This window comes from Platalea leucorodia (assembly GCF_965183815.1).
Source record: "Platalea leucorodia genome assembly, chromosome: 1".
Taxonomy (NCBI): Eukaryota; Metazoa; Chordata; class Aves; order Pelecaniformes; family Threskiornithidae; genus Platalea; species Platalea leucorodia.
The window spans coordinates 4,364,852-4,381,087 of record NC_138823.1 but is presented as its reverse complement, the minus strand read 5'-3'; the positions used below and the strand labels follow the sequence as shown (position 1 = coordinate 4,381,087).

Below are 16,236 nucleotides of genomic sequence, written 5' to 3'. Positions count from 1 at the left end.
TTTGGCATGCACCAAAGGTGCTTTCCAACAAGCTTAGTCATGCAGATGCAGGAAACCTCGCAGCCCAAGGCAAGCCCTTCCTGCAATGGGATGGGTTTCGCCGTGGGCTTGCTGGGTGAGAGCCTCCCGGCACCGGCCCTGCTGAAGACGAGCGTTTGCTGTCACGCTGTCGAGGAGGACTCCCATAGCTTCTGTCTTGGGCTGCTGCCAGCGCGAGTTTTCTGCTTGCTTCCAGGCCGAGGGAAGCAAGCTGTTCGTCACGCGCTGCCGTGAGATGCTGTGAACGAACTTGCCAGCCGCGATAGGAGCAGCCGGCTCTGGAGCTTGCAGGGCTCGGCTGCCACGATGGCAGCTCTCCTCCGGTTGAAATGCTGCGATGGCACCCAGAGCCGTGTACCAACCATCGCCCTGCCACAGTAAAATAAGCCGCTGGGCTGGGGGAACGGCAGGGCGACAGTGAGCGTCTCCCACGCCAACGAAGCGGTCAGCAGCTGCTGGGATTTAGGATCACGCCGGGAGCAGCACAGGTCACACTCCTGAACTTCACGTTCACCATGAAGTTGTTGCTCCTCTCCAGGCAATGATGCTATGGGTAGGATTCAGCTTGAGAGCTGAAACCTGAATTTAGGGACCCAGGAGTTTCATTATAGTCATCACAGAATCGTAGAATGGTTTGGATTGGAAGGGACCTTTAAAAGTCATCTAATCCAACCCCCCTGCAATGAGCGGGGACATCTTCAAGTAGATCAACAGAGACTGTTTCAGTTTGCTCTAAAGGAGCCACCTGGTGCCTGGCTTCTTGGTGGGCTCCTCCTGTCCTTCTCTGCCGCAGCTCCACTGTCGGTGAATCCCCATGCTCCTGTGGCCACTGTGGGAGACTGAGACCCCTACACACCTCATCCTCAGAAACAAAACCCCAAACCAGAGCCACGGCCAAGGCCCTAGGTGAAGAGCCCAGCCAGGTCTTCTCCCAGGGAGATCTCGGCCCCTGTGATGGACAAGCTCCTTCTAAATATCCCCAGGCGGTTTGCCTGCAACTCCAATTAATAACACCATAATTTGTCAACAAAGTTGGGTCAGCAGCAATTCATAGACTTCACGCTGGTTAACCTTTTTCCACCAAACAAGCCCAGGGGTATTTTGACTCCCTGCCCTTGAGAAGTTTATTTGCATAGGACCCGTCCACTTACCAGCTTCTGGCAATGAAAAGACATGCAAGGAGTGTAACCGCTTTCTAATAGCAGGGGAAAGATTTTATGGTTGTGGCCGGGGCTCCCCAGCACGGGAGCTAGAAAAGCAGAGCACCTGCCAAAGCTGCCTGAGAGAGTCCAAGAGGCTTGTAATTAGCCTGGGAGAGAAACCAGGGCGAGTGCAACGGCCCAGCCATCATCCCCAGATGCAATGAGATCTTGTGCCGAGAACTGGTAGGTGTTCTCTTGCTGGAGGCAAAATACGTGGACTGGAGCGATGGAGCTCCGAAAGAAGACCCAACAGAGAAGGCACATCAAAGACAGCCATCCCCACTTGCAACCTTTCCATGTCCTATCAACCAGGAGGAGATGACCCAACACCAAACCAGTTCAAGCTTCCCCGGTGCCCTCCACTGCCCAGGACCACATCTCATCATCTGATGCTCCCAGCATTCTGAAGCAACAGAAGATGCATAGAGTGGGATCAAGAAAATGGACTACCTTAGCCTTTGCCTTTCAGAAGCAGAAGGACCAAGGAGGAAGATTTCCCCACCCTCCTCCCGAGACGTGTGGGATGCATCTTTCAGCCCGGGACTGCGGGCTGCTGCAGCTCACAGATGTTTCCACTCTGAGTAGCCCAGAAACCTTCACCGTGATTCGAAAGGGTTGGCCAAAAGGGATTCGGCTGAGACTCCCGCACAGCCTGGTCTCTCCTGGCAAATGATTTACAGATGCTGCAACTGGCTGGCGTGCTCTTCACCCAGACAGAACAAGCATCTGGCAGGCCCATTATTTAAGAGGCATTACTGCCTTGCGTGGAGGGTGTGTCCTGGAGAGCCTGGAGATTTATTGCCCAGATATAAAGTGACTGAGCTCCGTCCCAGAAGCACTGCGAGGGAAAAGCAGTTTCTTCATGAAAGAGCCTGCTTATCACGGTTGCAATTATTTGCACATGAAGGGGAGGCCAGGAGGGCAAAGGCACCCCAGGGTGACACGGGGAGGTGACACGGGGCTGGCTCCAGTGGGTGCTGCCAGCCAGACCTCTGCTGTGGTGGAGGAATGGCTGTCCCAGAAAGGGGCAGAGAAAGCTGTGCCTTTTAACAGCAGTTGGGATATTTTCTCTGGCACATTCCTCTCCCTCCAGTAATCTTGTGGGAGCCTGGAAAGATGGGTTGTGAAACCCAATTCCTCCCTGCTGGCAGCTCTGTGGGGATGCCAGCAGCCAGAGCAGTCTTGCATGGGGGCGGGACCAGTGTCCATCACATTGCAAATGCTGACATACTGATAATTAAACTGGGAGGCAAGGAGAAAGCCTTTCCCACCATATACCTCCTCCCTGGCCTGGCTTGTCCCTGTAGCAGGGTGGACTCGGGCAGAGCTTCTCAGACTGGGGTAAAGGATACAGCACGGTCAGCGTGATGCAATATTTACCTCTTCTTGAGCTTTGGGTGAGGTCATGCATTTGCATCACTTCGGGCTGTATTTGCTCAGGGATAGAAAGTTAAATCCTCCAGGTTTCGTAGTAAATCCCAGTTCAGAGCAGTAGCTGGAAGAAAAGCCCAGTGGGATGCACTAGCTCCTGGGTGGCTCCTCCAGGCCAAGCGGGACCTTGCGTGGTGCCTGACATCTCTGTCCATTCCACCAATAGGCAGGACATCGGGTTGTATCTGGCAGCGGTTTGCGAGGATGCTGATCACAGCCATGCACCGGGCTGAGCCATGCACGCCTGCCAGTGGTGCGCAGCCGTGTGACGTGCCTTTGCCCACCTCTGGTTTCAATTAAAGCCGCTAATAATTTTAGCAAGAAAACTCTGAACCAAGCACTTCCCGCAGCGGGCTCGCTAACGCCAGCCAGATGTGCTGCTCCTGGCAGGTGCCGCAGTGGCCACAAGCATGCAGGTGGCTTTGCAGGGGGAAACTAAGACAAAAAAATAAAGTTATGGGTCATTGCCGACAAATCATGTCTTCTGGGCTCAGGAAAACTGAACCAAGCTGGTCCTGGATGCTTTGCAGACTGGGCTTGGGTGAGGCCTCGGGGCTGTAATGGTTTTATTTAGGGCATGCAATAACCTTTGGCTCCTATTGTATTTGCGTTTGCCAGAAAGACAGTTGGTCTGGCTGGATTAAAGCTGGCGGTAATTACATGCCAATGCCTCGTCTGTATCCAGGAGGGGCAAAACGGAAAAGGAAAACCACATGCATGTCCCCCCAACTTGCTGCTTCGTGCGGAGATGGTCCCTTGCCCTCCTGCGAGCAGAAATCTGTCTCGTGCCCAGCATTAGGGCCTTGGGAAGTTATTGACAACGTAGTCCGAAAAGGAGGAGAGATGTGGAAATCGCTCCTGGTGTCAAAACGCATTTCGTAAGCAACCAGCCGTATCCCCTGAAGGACATCCTCCGCCTTGCCCAGACATCAACCCGGCGAGCAGCCTTCCCCGCTTCCCCAAACACATGCGTGAAACTCAAAACAGATGCTCCAAAATGCCTGGTTGAAGATGTTCTCTTTCATCTTGTAATTGCTGCTTCCGAAGGAGAAGATCTTAAGCAATCCTCAACCCTCTTTAAGGATCTGAAGACCTATTTTTGTCCTTTTTGGGCTTCAGAGCATCTTCAGCTTTGGCATCTGAGCCATCCTGCTGCTCCTCATCCCCTCTCCCCAGCAGCTAATGGCCAGCCTCAGCCTCCTGGCCAGCGTTTGCATCCCTAGGGATGGTTTACAGCCACCCACTTGCCACCAGCTACGTGCAATCCCACTGCAAGTGGTGCCAAGATGCCACCGAGATGAGCAGCACTGCTCCTCCAGTGCCAGCCGGGCATGGTGCAAGAAAGTCAGCCTGATGGGTGCAAAAATGAGGTGCAAAAAGCAAAACTAAGATGTTATTTGCAGTAATGGCAGCGGTAACACTTCCATCTAAAACTGTAGCAGGAGGAAATCCCTGCCTCCAGCTGCTATGGCTATGCCCCCCGCCCCAGTTTTGACTTACACAAGCCTGAATTTAATTGAGGTACATTTGCACTGAGGATTTCCTCTTGTCCTCTTCAGCCACTGCATTTCTAGCTTTGACAAATAAACAGGCAGTCCTCAAACCTCAGGCTCTTTATTGTTTGTGGTTCCTTCCCCTTCGTTTCTAAGAAATGAATAACAGGAGCAGAAGGTTGCAAAACACACGCTGACCACCCCTGGCTTTAAATACAGCGAGAAATTAAATAAACGGGGAGAGAGGAATGTGGAAGATGATTGACTGCAGGGAGAAAATGCCCAGCTGCACCCACCATGGCTGCTGGAAGCCACGGATGCTGGAAGCCACGGATGCTGATTTAGACAGCGAGAAAACACGATGCAAAAAGCAAAACCAGCGATACCACCGACGAGCGCAGGATGCGATGCATTCCCGTGCTGGAGCTGCAGCCACGAAGGAGCCCACGGGCTGCTCAGAAAAGAGTCAGGGTGGAAAATTAATGCCTGATGTGATGTCCTAAACAACCACAGCTTGGAGACGAGGAGCTCAGGGTCAGAAATCACTTAATGTGGAAAGATGCAATGGGGTCTGCTGGTTTCCTCCCAGTATCTGCTGCTGATCCTCAGTGCTGGATTAGCATCGCTCTCCCCGATGGTGTAGACGAGCGTTAAGGGGAATTGCGCTATACCAGCCGAGCAGCTTTGCTGGAAACTGTGGGAGATGAGAATAATCCTGCTAATAACCACAGAGCCCAGCTCCTCCTTGATGATGCCAATTTACACGTCGTTTAATGAGGGCGCGGCATGAAGGACACTGCAGGGGAATATAAAACCCTGCCTCAAATGGACACACGCTGATGCAGTTTAGATTAGGCAGGACGAAAAAAAAAAAACAAAACCAAGTTCTTAACTAAAGGAAAACCTGGAAGAAGTAAGAAGCTGGTGAATGATGGCACCTGGAGCATCTTCCTTTCCATCAAAGGTACCAGCCGAGCTCTGCCTGCCAAGGAGAAGGCAGGGGTCCAAATGGGGATGGGCAAAGCAGCGTCTCAGCATCACCAGGAATAAAAACAGAGCTTCCAACGAAAGCGCAAAAAGGCATCCACATGCAAAGAAAACCCACAGCAAAGATGTCGAATGTGACAGGGGAAGGAATGGGTGGGGGGAATGAGACCCCAAGATGAGAAACTACCACTCCTGGGGGGAAAGCAAACACCTCACAGCTCTTGCTATATCTGAGCAGGCTCCCAGCCATCACCCTGAGCGCGGAGTTTTGCAAGGTCTCATGCACGAAGCCTCAAACCCCCTCGGTAGGGTTCTGTGGCGGGTTGACCCTGGCTGGACACCAGGTGCCCACCAAAGCCGCTCTCTCACTCCCCTCCTCAGCTGGACAGGGGAGAGAAAATATAACGAAAGGCTCGTGGGTCGAGGTAAGGGCAGGGAGAGATCATTCATCAATCACCGTCATGGGAAAACAGACTTGACTTGGGGAAATTAGTTTAACTTACTTATTACCAATCCAATCAGAGTAGGATAATGAGAAATAAAAACTAAATCTTAAAACACCTCCCCCCCACCCCTCCCTTCTTCCCGGGCTTAACTTTACTCCTGATTTCTCTACCTCCTCCCTGCCAGCGGTGCAGGGGGACGGGGAATGGGGGTTGGGGTCAGCTCATCCCACGCTGTCTCTGCCGCTCCTTCCTCCTCAGGGGAGGACTCCTCACACTCTGCCCCTGCTCCAGCCTGGGGTCCCTCCCAGGGCAGACCGTCCTCCATGAACTTCTCCATCGTGAGTCCTTCCCACGGGCTGCAGGTCTTCACGGACTGCTCCAGCGTGGGTCCCTTCCACGGGGTGCAGTCCTTCAGGAGCAGACTGCTCCAGCGTGGGTCCCCCCTGGGGTCACCAGCCCTGCCAGCAAACCTGCTGCAGCACGGGCTCCTCTCTCCATGGGTCCACAGGTCCTGCCAGGAGCCTGCTCCAGCGTGGGCTTCCCACAGGGTCACAGCCTCCTTTGGGCAGCCCCCTGCTCCGGCGTGGGGTCCTCCATGGGCTGCAGGTGGAGTTCTGCTCTCCACAGTGGACCTCCATGGGCTGCAGGGGGACAGCCTGCCTCACCATGGTCTTCACCAGGGGCTGCAGGGGAATCTCTGCTCTGGTGCCTGCAGCACCTCCTGCCCTCCTCCTTCACCGACCTTGCTGTCTACAGCGCTGTTCCTCTCACATAGTCTCACTCCTCTCTCTGGCTGCAGTTGCTCAGGTTTGGTTTTTTTCCCCTTCTTAAATATGTTATCCCAGAGGTGGGATAACCCACCATCACCAATTGGCTTGGCCTTGGCCAGCAGTGGGTCCATCCTGGAGCCATCTGGCATCGGCTCTATCGGACATGGGGGAAGCTTCTAGCAGCTTCTCACAGAAGCCACCCCTGTACCCCCCCTGCTACCAAAACGTTGCCACACAAACCCAATACAGCTTTTAATCAAAATGTATTGCATCCCGGATGGTTCAATGCACCCGGAGGGGGACCAGTGGTAAGGAGTCGCGTGCATATTTCGCTCTGATGAACTTAAGTGTTGTAAATTCACTTCAGCCTTTGAGCAAAGCGCCTGGCACAGCCGTGCACAGGAAACTTCTGTTTCAGAAGACCAGGGCTGAGATTAGCACAAGATTAGCACGGCTGGGAGCATGAGCGGTCATGCTGTTACCCAAGGATGCCAACCGAAAGGAGAGGGAAGGGTGGTACTGAAGGCTGCATTAGGAAAAAAAAAACCAACCTCATCCTCCGCCAAAATGGTTTTTGCATTGCAAAAGAGGAGCATGCTAATGATATCAGATGATGGCTTCGAATTAGAGAGCCTTAGTCAGCAGGGTGGATGGTCGGGGTGTCCTTCTGCAAGCTGGGACCATCCCTGGTGAGGATGTCGAGAGGCATTTCCTCCGTCAATGGGAGGATGAGCTGCAGATGCAAGTTGCTGGGGCGGTCTCCACCACAGGGATGGGGAAACCTCGATGCCCTTACACCCTGTCCACCCCTTCTCAACCAGGAGCACTGGGCTTATTTAGGTTGGCAGACCCATGGCACTTGGTACAGCCTGCCAGAGGATAAATACCAGAGCAGGGAAAAGAGCCATCCGAGCTAAAGGCCAATGTGGGTACAAGAAGAACAAGGCCAAATGGGTACAAGTCATCCACAAATAAATTTAAGCTGGAAACGAGAGCAGTTTGTATCCGTGTGAGCAGCGAGGCTCTGGCAGAGGCTTTCCCGGAGGACTTGCCAGGGTCAAATGGCTCATTAGTTTTAAGAAGGAAGCCGGCAGGGGGGTTGCATCGTGGCTGCCTGTAACGGTGGTGGTGGGGGAAACTGGTCTCCAGACCAGCCAAAAATTGGTGGTGGCCCTGGGGCTGGCTTCAGCACGATGTGGGTCTTCAGCCACAGCCCGCATCCTGCCTGGCAGCCTTACCTGCGCCGGTGGGGCATGGAGGGATGCAAACCGCAGCCGCTTGCTCTCAGAGAGAGGGAAGCTGCACGGGGAGAAAAATAAAAAGGCACAGCTCCGTTTTTCCAGCTGACAGGAGCTTCAACACCGGCTGGGATTTGGGCTCAGGGCCCTCCGTGAAATTAAACTTGGCTTGTCTTAAGACAGCGGCTCTACTCCCCAAGCACCCTATGAGCATTTCAGTAATAGCAGGGGGAATCAGACCTACTTGTCAGGCGTGTTGCTATTTGTGCAAATGCTGTGTACCAGAGGGAAGCTTGAAGAACAAGTCCCCTTTTTATAGCGCGTTGTATGCTGGCAGCAAGCCTGCAAATTAGAAGGAATTCAGAGAGGAGCAACAACAACAACAACAACAACAACAACAAAAAAGCCTAAGGGGCTGGAGGGATTCGTTTTGGAGGAAAAAAACCCAAGAGAACTAAGTGTGTGGTCTGGTGGATGTGACTTTGGGCTGGGACTGCACCCATTGCTGTCCCGTCCATCGCAAACCTCCCTGTAAAATTTGCAGGTTTCTCTACCTGTCCTCAAGAAGCAAGATGTGTTTTCTCCCACCTCAGGAGACAGCTCCGCCATGTCCACGCAGAAAAAAAATATTTAAAAAATTACATACATGACAGAAAGTTAATTAAGAAGCCACCAGAGCAAAGGACAGCCCACGAACAAAATCGGTTTGAGCTGGGAGCAGCTGATCCACGGCAATGAAGGGTGTGTGGGGAGGAAACCCCCACTGCAATGGGGTTTCTAGGGTGGCTTTACCCCAAATTGGCTCAGTTCATCCCCAGCCCCTTTAACGTGCACGCAGAGGTGCAAGCTCCCTGCCTGGATGCGGCCCTGCTATCAGCATCCCTATCGTCCGGGGCACTGAGAGGGACAGGAGGTGACCTGGATCATGGGTTTAATCACCAGCCTTCAGCCTGGCTGCGCTTGCACTGGTGGCAGGGCCCCAGAGAGGGGACTTTGGCAGGAGCCCAGCACTGTCCTCGCAAGGAAAGGCCTGGCTGTCCCCAGCTCGGGGTACCCAGCCTCATGGGGACATCCCCGTGACCAGCTGGTTGCATCCCCCAGGATGCATCACCCCACCTCCTTGGGGAGCACCAGTGCAGGGACATCCAGAGCCTTTCAGCGTGGGGATGAGACAAATTTTCCTGTTTTGTTGACCAAAATCCCTTTTTTTCTGCACGTCGCATAAGCAAGCACGAAGCCGTAATTTGGCACTGACGGGGTGCAGATGAGGAGGGGACACAGAGGCTGGGAAGCCAGGCTGGACAAGCCTCCCCTTAAATGCCCCCTAACGCCACCATAAAAAATAATGAACTGGGGGCAGCGGAGGTTACTGGTTTGGTATGAGAATTTTCATGAGCATGAGAAAAAAAAAAAGGAAAAACAAGACCACATTGCTCTAAAGTATTTTTTTTTTTTTTAAAGCAAGCTTCAGGGGCTCTGGGAGAGCAAGGCTCACTGCAAAGTTTGTTTTCTGTTGTGCCCACGTTACCAAGCAGAGCCGGCTGAGGAATGCGCGGCGAGGGGCGCCTGTCCGGGCTGCACCCTCGGGTAAGCACTGGCGGCCAGGTACGAGGGCACGGTGAGGGTTGCCGAGCGTGGGCATTGCCTGCAGCCCAGGACACTGCTCAGCAACCCATCTTCCCAGTTTAATACAAGTTTTCCTTCCAGCAGCACTCCATTTCTCACCACTGTGTAGCACACGCAACAGCTAGTAAATAAACATAATACATACATTTAAAAAGTGTTTTCTAGAGGTTGGGATAATCAAGGTAATTCCCCTGGCACTTTTCCCCGCCGTGCCAGGGTGCAGCGCGGTAGCCGGCAGCTCCCAAACCCTTCTCCGGAAAAGTTCAAACCCTCAAATACTTGGAATTGCTCTTTGAGGGAATTTATTTTAAAGCCGCTTTAACGGCAGCTGGGAATTACCAGGGAGGCACTTTACTCTGCAATTTCCCAGCTGCTGACCCCGTTCGCATGGAGTGGGCCCCGGGCGGCCGCCCAGCTTGGGAACATGTGCCAAGCCAGCACCGCCTGCAGTTGCACCCAAATTTCCCCTCACCCCAGGTTGCAGGAGCAGCACGGAGAGGGCTGTTGTGCATGGCAGAAGCAAGAAAAATTAACTCCCGGATCCAGCAATGAGGGCATGAGCTTGCTGGGTTCGGATGTGGTGGGGTTACTGAAGACTCTGTTCCCATGAGGGCTGGAAATTGCACCCAGCCATGTTGCCTCTCCCCTGGAGCAAGAGCGGAGCTGGGAAGCTGTGACCCTCCAAAAAGCCAAGCCAACGTCCCAACGTTGGTTGCATGCTGCTTTTTAAGAAGCATTTTGTTCTTAAGGAAAAAAACAAGGGTTATTGAGCAAAATCACCAACTGAAGTCTGCAGCTGAGCACCGGCAGGACTGCGAGCGACAGGTCCTGCTTGAAGACTGGAAGATGCCACCAAGGGAGCTGTGGTTGTTCCTCTTGCAGAACCTCCACGTCCCCCTGCCCACCCCATTGCCCTGAGAGCGTTACGGAGCTCTTCTCCACTCCACACCTACATGGGGACATCTTGGTCACCCTGGCCAGGCTATCTGACTCAAACCCTAGAGATGAGGTGGTAGCCCTGGTAGAGGTGCAGGCGGTGGCGGGTAGAAGCACCCCCAGGCCCAACCGTTGCCGGATGCAAACCCACCTGTGCCGCACGGCCAGCTGGCAGCCGCCAAGTCACCTGGAGTGAAGGGGGCCCCCAAAGCCACAGGCAAGGGTTGGGCTGATAAGCATCAGCCCCTCGCACCATGGTGCCCGTGGCCCCGCTCCGGCTTTTTTCTCCCTGCTGTCATGCTCGAAAGACACTTGTGGAAAAACACAGCAGAAAGGAGAGGGTTTGAGTGGCAGGTTGGAGAAGGAGTGGGGGAAGAAAACAACTTGGCAAGGAGGGAAGGGCTGAAGGACACAGGCGTTTCCATTTCAGTGCAAAACTCCCAAGGGTGCCGCTCGGAGTGTTTATTGACCAACTCGCCCACTCTGGACAAGCTGGCCTTACAAACCGCGGCAGGGAGGAACGCTGTTTCTGGTCAAGGCGCGTACAACAGCGACGCTTTATTAACTCTATTAACTCTATAATCAACTGGCGACATGCACGGGACTCAAAACACAGAGTCAATGACCCTCCTGGAGAAGGCTCTGGCTCTGCAGTAACCGCACCTGCGTTGGCACCCCAACATCATCACAAAAAAGCCACCAAGTGGTCCTGTGCAATGCTTCAGGGAATCAAAAAAAGGAGTGGGGGTGGAATCAAAGTCCAGGCAGGCAGGTACAGTCTGCTTCAAAAAACCAAGGGGTGCACCCTTGACTCCAGCAATGCAGCTGATATAGAGGATTGAGTTGCTTCTCTCAGTATTAGAAGGAAAAATAATCATTCTCATAATAAAATTAAAAAAATAGATGCAGCCAGGTCAGGTTCATTAAGGGTGAAAGGCAGCGGTTTGACTCCAAACCCAGCTGTTCTCCTCAGCCTGAAAGGTTGCATCGATACGATCTTCCCCAGCACAAGTCTGTGCGGGAACTCGTCACCCCCCCCTTCCTTGCAACACGATAACATGCCACATCACCCCCAGCTCCCAAGTTAAACATCTTATTAACTGCAGTGACGCAAAAGAGGAAATCGCCGAGAACTATCGCAAAGAGGAGAGGGAACACATTTACCATCGATCGGCTACGATACCACTGCAGAGAGATCTGCACCTAAAAAAGCATTCAGCCCCTCCTCTCCCCCCCTCCTCTAATCGCTCGATGTCATGGGAAACTAAACCTGACATCCAAACAACCCAGATACGAGAGACTCGCAGTAAAAATATTTTTAAGATTAAAAAAAAAAAAAAAAGAAAACTTGCCTTCCAGGAAACCATTTGGATACAGACCCTGCGCAGCTGCAGCCACCCTCCGTGTTGTATTCATCCCTCCTGCTTCGGCTTGGAAATCAGGCAGGGTGGGGAAGAAATGGGGAAAGGAAGAAAAAAAAAAAAAAAAAAAAGGGAAAAAAAGAAGCGATATTGCAGCTGATGAGTCGTGAGAGGCTGTTGGCAAAGTGGTCCAGCAATCATCTGAAATTCAGACGGTCACGTGAGGAGCCTGTCTGCAGCTCCCGCGCAGCCCAGGCTCAGCACTTCGCTGAACTGCACACGCAGCAATTCGCCGCGTCGAGATCTCCCACCCCACTCCCACCCGTTTTCCAGCCCGTGCCCTGTCTGAAAACCCCCAGCAGGTTTTTTCACTGCAAGGTGGCAGAGGGCTTCATGCCGAAGCCGCTCCGGCCACGAAGGTGGATTTCTGCCATGCAAGTGCAGGGCACGCAGAGAAGCATCGCTAAGCTGCAAAACCACCCCTCCTTTTAGGTTTTCCCACCTAAATCCCAGCCCTGCAGGGAGCGGTGTCTTCTCCACCAGGATGAGGGTGGCGGCCATCACCCCACCGCGTCATGGAGGGCTGGTGGGGGGTCCCATGGGTGTGGAGGAGCACCCAGGAGAACACACCGTACCCGCTCCCGGGGCCAGCCTGTCCCTGGGCAACCCTGGGCATGCCCAAAACCAGCCCCCAAGCTCCCCGGGCAGCTGCGGTTGCATCAGAGAGCAGCCGGGTGAGCCCAGACGCCTCCGGAGCGAGGTGGCAGCCAGTTTTTTTCTTTACTTATTTAAATTTTTTTTGCTTTAATTTTCACCCGGGACATCACTGTGCAGCCAAGGGATGCTTCAGGCTCCTTCCTCCCCCGTCCTGCATCGCCCCGTGATGCAGCAGCTCCTGGGGACCCACCAGGACCAAGCGATCAGCAAAGGTCCCTCTGCAGAAGCCGTGTAGCTGTACAGAGCCAGCCTCATCATCCCACCCCGTAAAACCTTCGAGACAATCAAAATGAATTTTTTTTTTCTGCTTACACCCATTCTTCACATAAATTAGCAAGACGAATTAAGAGACTTAATGCTCCATGCTGCCTCGCCTTCACTACCCAGCCAGAGATGCATTGCATTGCACTAAAGTCAGGCAGATACAGTGGGACTAAAAAAAGAGCATGGCTTGGTTTTTCTTTTTTTTTTTAAAGCCGGATTGCCTTTCACGGCGACTATATTTATAGGTAGAGCTGTTGAAATTTTAAGGGCTCCTTGCCACAGGAATCCAGTCCTGTCTCGTGTTCACAAAGTGGCGTAACTTGGCAAAAATGAACATTTAACGGAGCAAGGGGTGCTGCTTCACTCACTTAATTTTGGATAAAATCAGAGGGGGAAAAAGAAAAGATGCAAAATGCACGGGGGAGCCGTGCATGTCCCTGCCACGGTCCGTATTTTCCAGGTTCGGAGCGTAGCGAACGCGGCACTTTACACCCACCCCTGGACCGGCACTTTCCTTTTCTGTCAATGACCAAATAAAAAAAGGTTTCACGGGTGTTTATTTTTGCTTTCAGTTTGGCTATCAGTGGCACACAGAAAGCCTCCTCTGCGCTTTGTTTTATGGTTGAAAAACCCCAGCGGGGTTCAGCGCCGGAGCGGTAAAACTCGCTCTCCCTGTCCGAAGCCGCCCGGGAACGCCGTCCACCAACACGCCCCAGTACATGGTGCCCAGAAACCACGCGGTCTCAGCCCAAAAGTTTGCAATTTTCTTACACAACAGCACGCTATGCTGCTAAAACCCTATTTTATTTTAATTTATGCTATAAAAGCACATTACGCCACGTCCAAAGATGCTACCGCCCTGCTGAGCACGTCTGGATGCTAAACTTTTATTTCCCTATGGCAACATGCGCCTATTTAAGACAAAACCCAAACCATAATTAAAGTTATTGATAGGAGCCAATGTTTACTGTTTGCTATTTTAATATCAAGTGCTGTTGGATTTCAAGCCACTGATTTCCATCGCTTGCAGGGGATGATTAAGCTGGAAACATGCCTAAATGCCGGGTTTTTTTGACGTATCTACAGGCACTTCTGCCATCAAATCAAAGAAATGCACTTAAGAGGCCCATCCCAGTGGATGCTTCTCATTGGGGACCGCCTTGACTGGAAGCCGGAGAGTGATTTTTCAGCTATCAAGACACACATGAAAATAAAACTAAAATAGCTGTAATGGAAGCTTTTTGCTTCTGCAAGCAGTGCTCTCCGTAAGCGGAGCCAACGGGGCGAAGGCTCGTGGGGCTCCGGTAACACGACTATTTTCAGCCTCCTGAAAGTTAACAGAAGTATCGCTTTTCCAAAGGAACGAATTTCAGGTTGGAGCATTTACCAAAGGTTAAAAGTCTCTTCCTCCACTTGCCCATGTGTCAAATTTGGTGGCCGCTACTAGCATCTGACGTCTCCAGAAAGCGGCTGTGTCGGGGACTGTGCTGCAACAGACCTTGCTAGCCGGCACCTGGATGGTTAACTCTGAAGCCTAGTGACAACACGCTATTAAGTTCCTGAATGTATATACATATCGGTGCACAATATTGGTGGGTGTACAAAGCCCCCAGCTTTAAATCCATCTGCAGGATTTTCAACATATGCTATTAGCAACAACATGACCAAAAAATTAGCAATCGTTATAACAGTGGAATTTAAATCCAGCTCACAACAGGGTAGGGAGATTCATGATATTTAGTATACAAACAAGTCACCAGCCCCATTTATCCATGCTACTCTTTTTCCACTGCTATTGATAAATACATGACTTTGTTAAAGTTCTGTTTTCTTTCTGATTCTCCTTTAGCGAGAAGGATGCACGTAAAACCAACCCAGCAGCCCCAGATGCTCAGTTGTCCCTTTACATTTCAGCTCCTTTGAGCAGAAAGATGAAGCCGTAACCAAATTAACTGGAAATTGGCAGCAGCGCAAACTTGCCAGATTCCAGCTAATTGCCTGGATTAGTAACTCCAGTCGCATGCAAAATCCACCTTACCTACGGCAGAGAAAGGCATTGCATGGGGTGTCCTCCTGCTACGTGACCCGCCTGCTCGTGCAATGGGGCCCACCAGCTTCCCAAATCCCCCGAGCCACGGCCAGGCTGGTGAAAGTCTCGTTAGCGTAACTGAAAAATGCTCAAATATGGCCCAGGAGAGGCTGTCACTGCTGCCACCGCTGATACAGCGAGTGCAGCCCCATAAGCTTGACACTGTTTTCTTACAAAGAGGTGGGAAACATCCATTGGGATGGCAAGACCGGACAGAACGGAATATGAACTTCCCCCCTGGGCCCCTTGCAACACTGAGCCCTGCGTCCGGCCTCGTGAGGGTGGTGAGGCCCCTTGGAGCCTGAAAGTGCTCATGCCTGCTGATTTGCACGCTGCATCGTCGCACCCAGCGCGCAGCGCAGTGGGCTGCGTGCCTGTCAGGCAGCTCCGCTGCTCGGAGCTGTCCTGGTGATGTGCAGCGCCGTGCACAGTGCCCTGATGGGGTGGGGGACTGCAGAGCGCAGCACCGCGCACGGCCTCCCCACCGGGGCTATTGCATGGTTCAGCACCGTGCATGACTCCCCCTCTCCACTGCTACCGGCGTGGCCGCACTCTGCAACGCCTTGGTTGATCTCCAATGCAGCGTGCGAGGCTGTGCGTGACCTCTCCCTGCAGCTACCGGGGTTATTGCACCGTGCACCCCACGCACGGGTTCCCCCCATGCTCCACCGGGGTTATTGCACCGTGCACCCCACGCACGGGTTCCCCCATGCTCCACCGGGGTTATTGCACCGTGCACCCCACGCACGGATTCCCCCCATGCTCCACCGGGGTTATTGCACCGTGCACCCCACGCACGGGTTCCCCCCATGCTCCACCGGGGTTATTGCACCGTGCACCCCACGCACGGGTTCCCCCCATGCTCCACCGGGGTTACTGCACCGTGCACGGCCCCCCCATGCAGCTACCGGGGTTACTGCACCCTGCAGCACCGCGCCCGGCTCCCACCCCCGCCGGGCCAGCAGCGTGCAGCGCCGTGCGCGGCCTCCCCCGCAACGCCGCGATCGCCCCGCGCCCGGCCTCCCCCCGCTCCCCGCCGCCATCGCAACCCTCCCCCGCCTCCATCGCCCCACGCCCGGCCTCCCCCGGCTCCGCGGACGGAACCACACGGGCCCCCGCCGCCCGCATTGTTGCGCGGGCGGCCCCACGTGCCGCCGCCGCCGCCTCCCCGCCGCGCCGCGCCACGCCGCGCCCGTCCCGCACACTGACCTGCTCGCCGGCTCCGGCCGTGCCGCCCCGCTCCGCTCCGCTCCGCGCCGCCCGCCCAGCCCCGTTCGCCGCCCCGGACCCGCACATGCAGCCGCCGCCGCCGCCGCCGCCGCCGGACCGCGCGCGCGCGCTCCCCCTGCCCGCCCCGGCCCCGCCCCCGCCGGGCCCCGCCCCCGCGGCTCTGGCAGCGCGCGCGGCCGCGGCGTCACGTGGCAGCGGGGAGCCAATGGGAAAGGGAAGAAGAGACGGCGGGGCCGGTGAAGGGGCGGGGCTAGGGAAGGGGTGGGGGGGACGGGGAGGGGCTGCGCGGTGGGCGTGGTGAGGGAGTGGGCGTGTCCACGCGGGGTGGGCGGGGCCGGGGAGGGGGCGCGGTGAGGCGCGGGGCGTGAGGTGAGAGCGGAGGGGACGAGGTGGGGGGGGAGAAGGAG

General features: G+C 54.3%; 1 protein-coding gene across 1 annotated transcript in view; it reads right to left on the bottom strand.

Annotated features, from left to right (window-relative positions):
- Nucleotides 1-15,905, bottom strand: part of PTP4A3 (protein tyrosine phosphatase 4A3) — a 44,920-nt gene extending 29,015 nt beyond the window's left edge. Inside the window, exon 1 of the mRNA XM_082305281.1 lies at nt 15,809-15,905. The gene's annotated coding sequence lies outside the window, so the exon portion shown is untranslated. The remainder of the gene's footprint in view (nt 1-15,808) is intronic.
- Between the last annotated feature and the right edge of the window lie 331 nt (nt 15,906-16,236).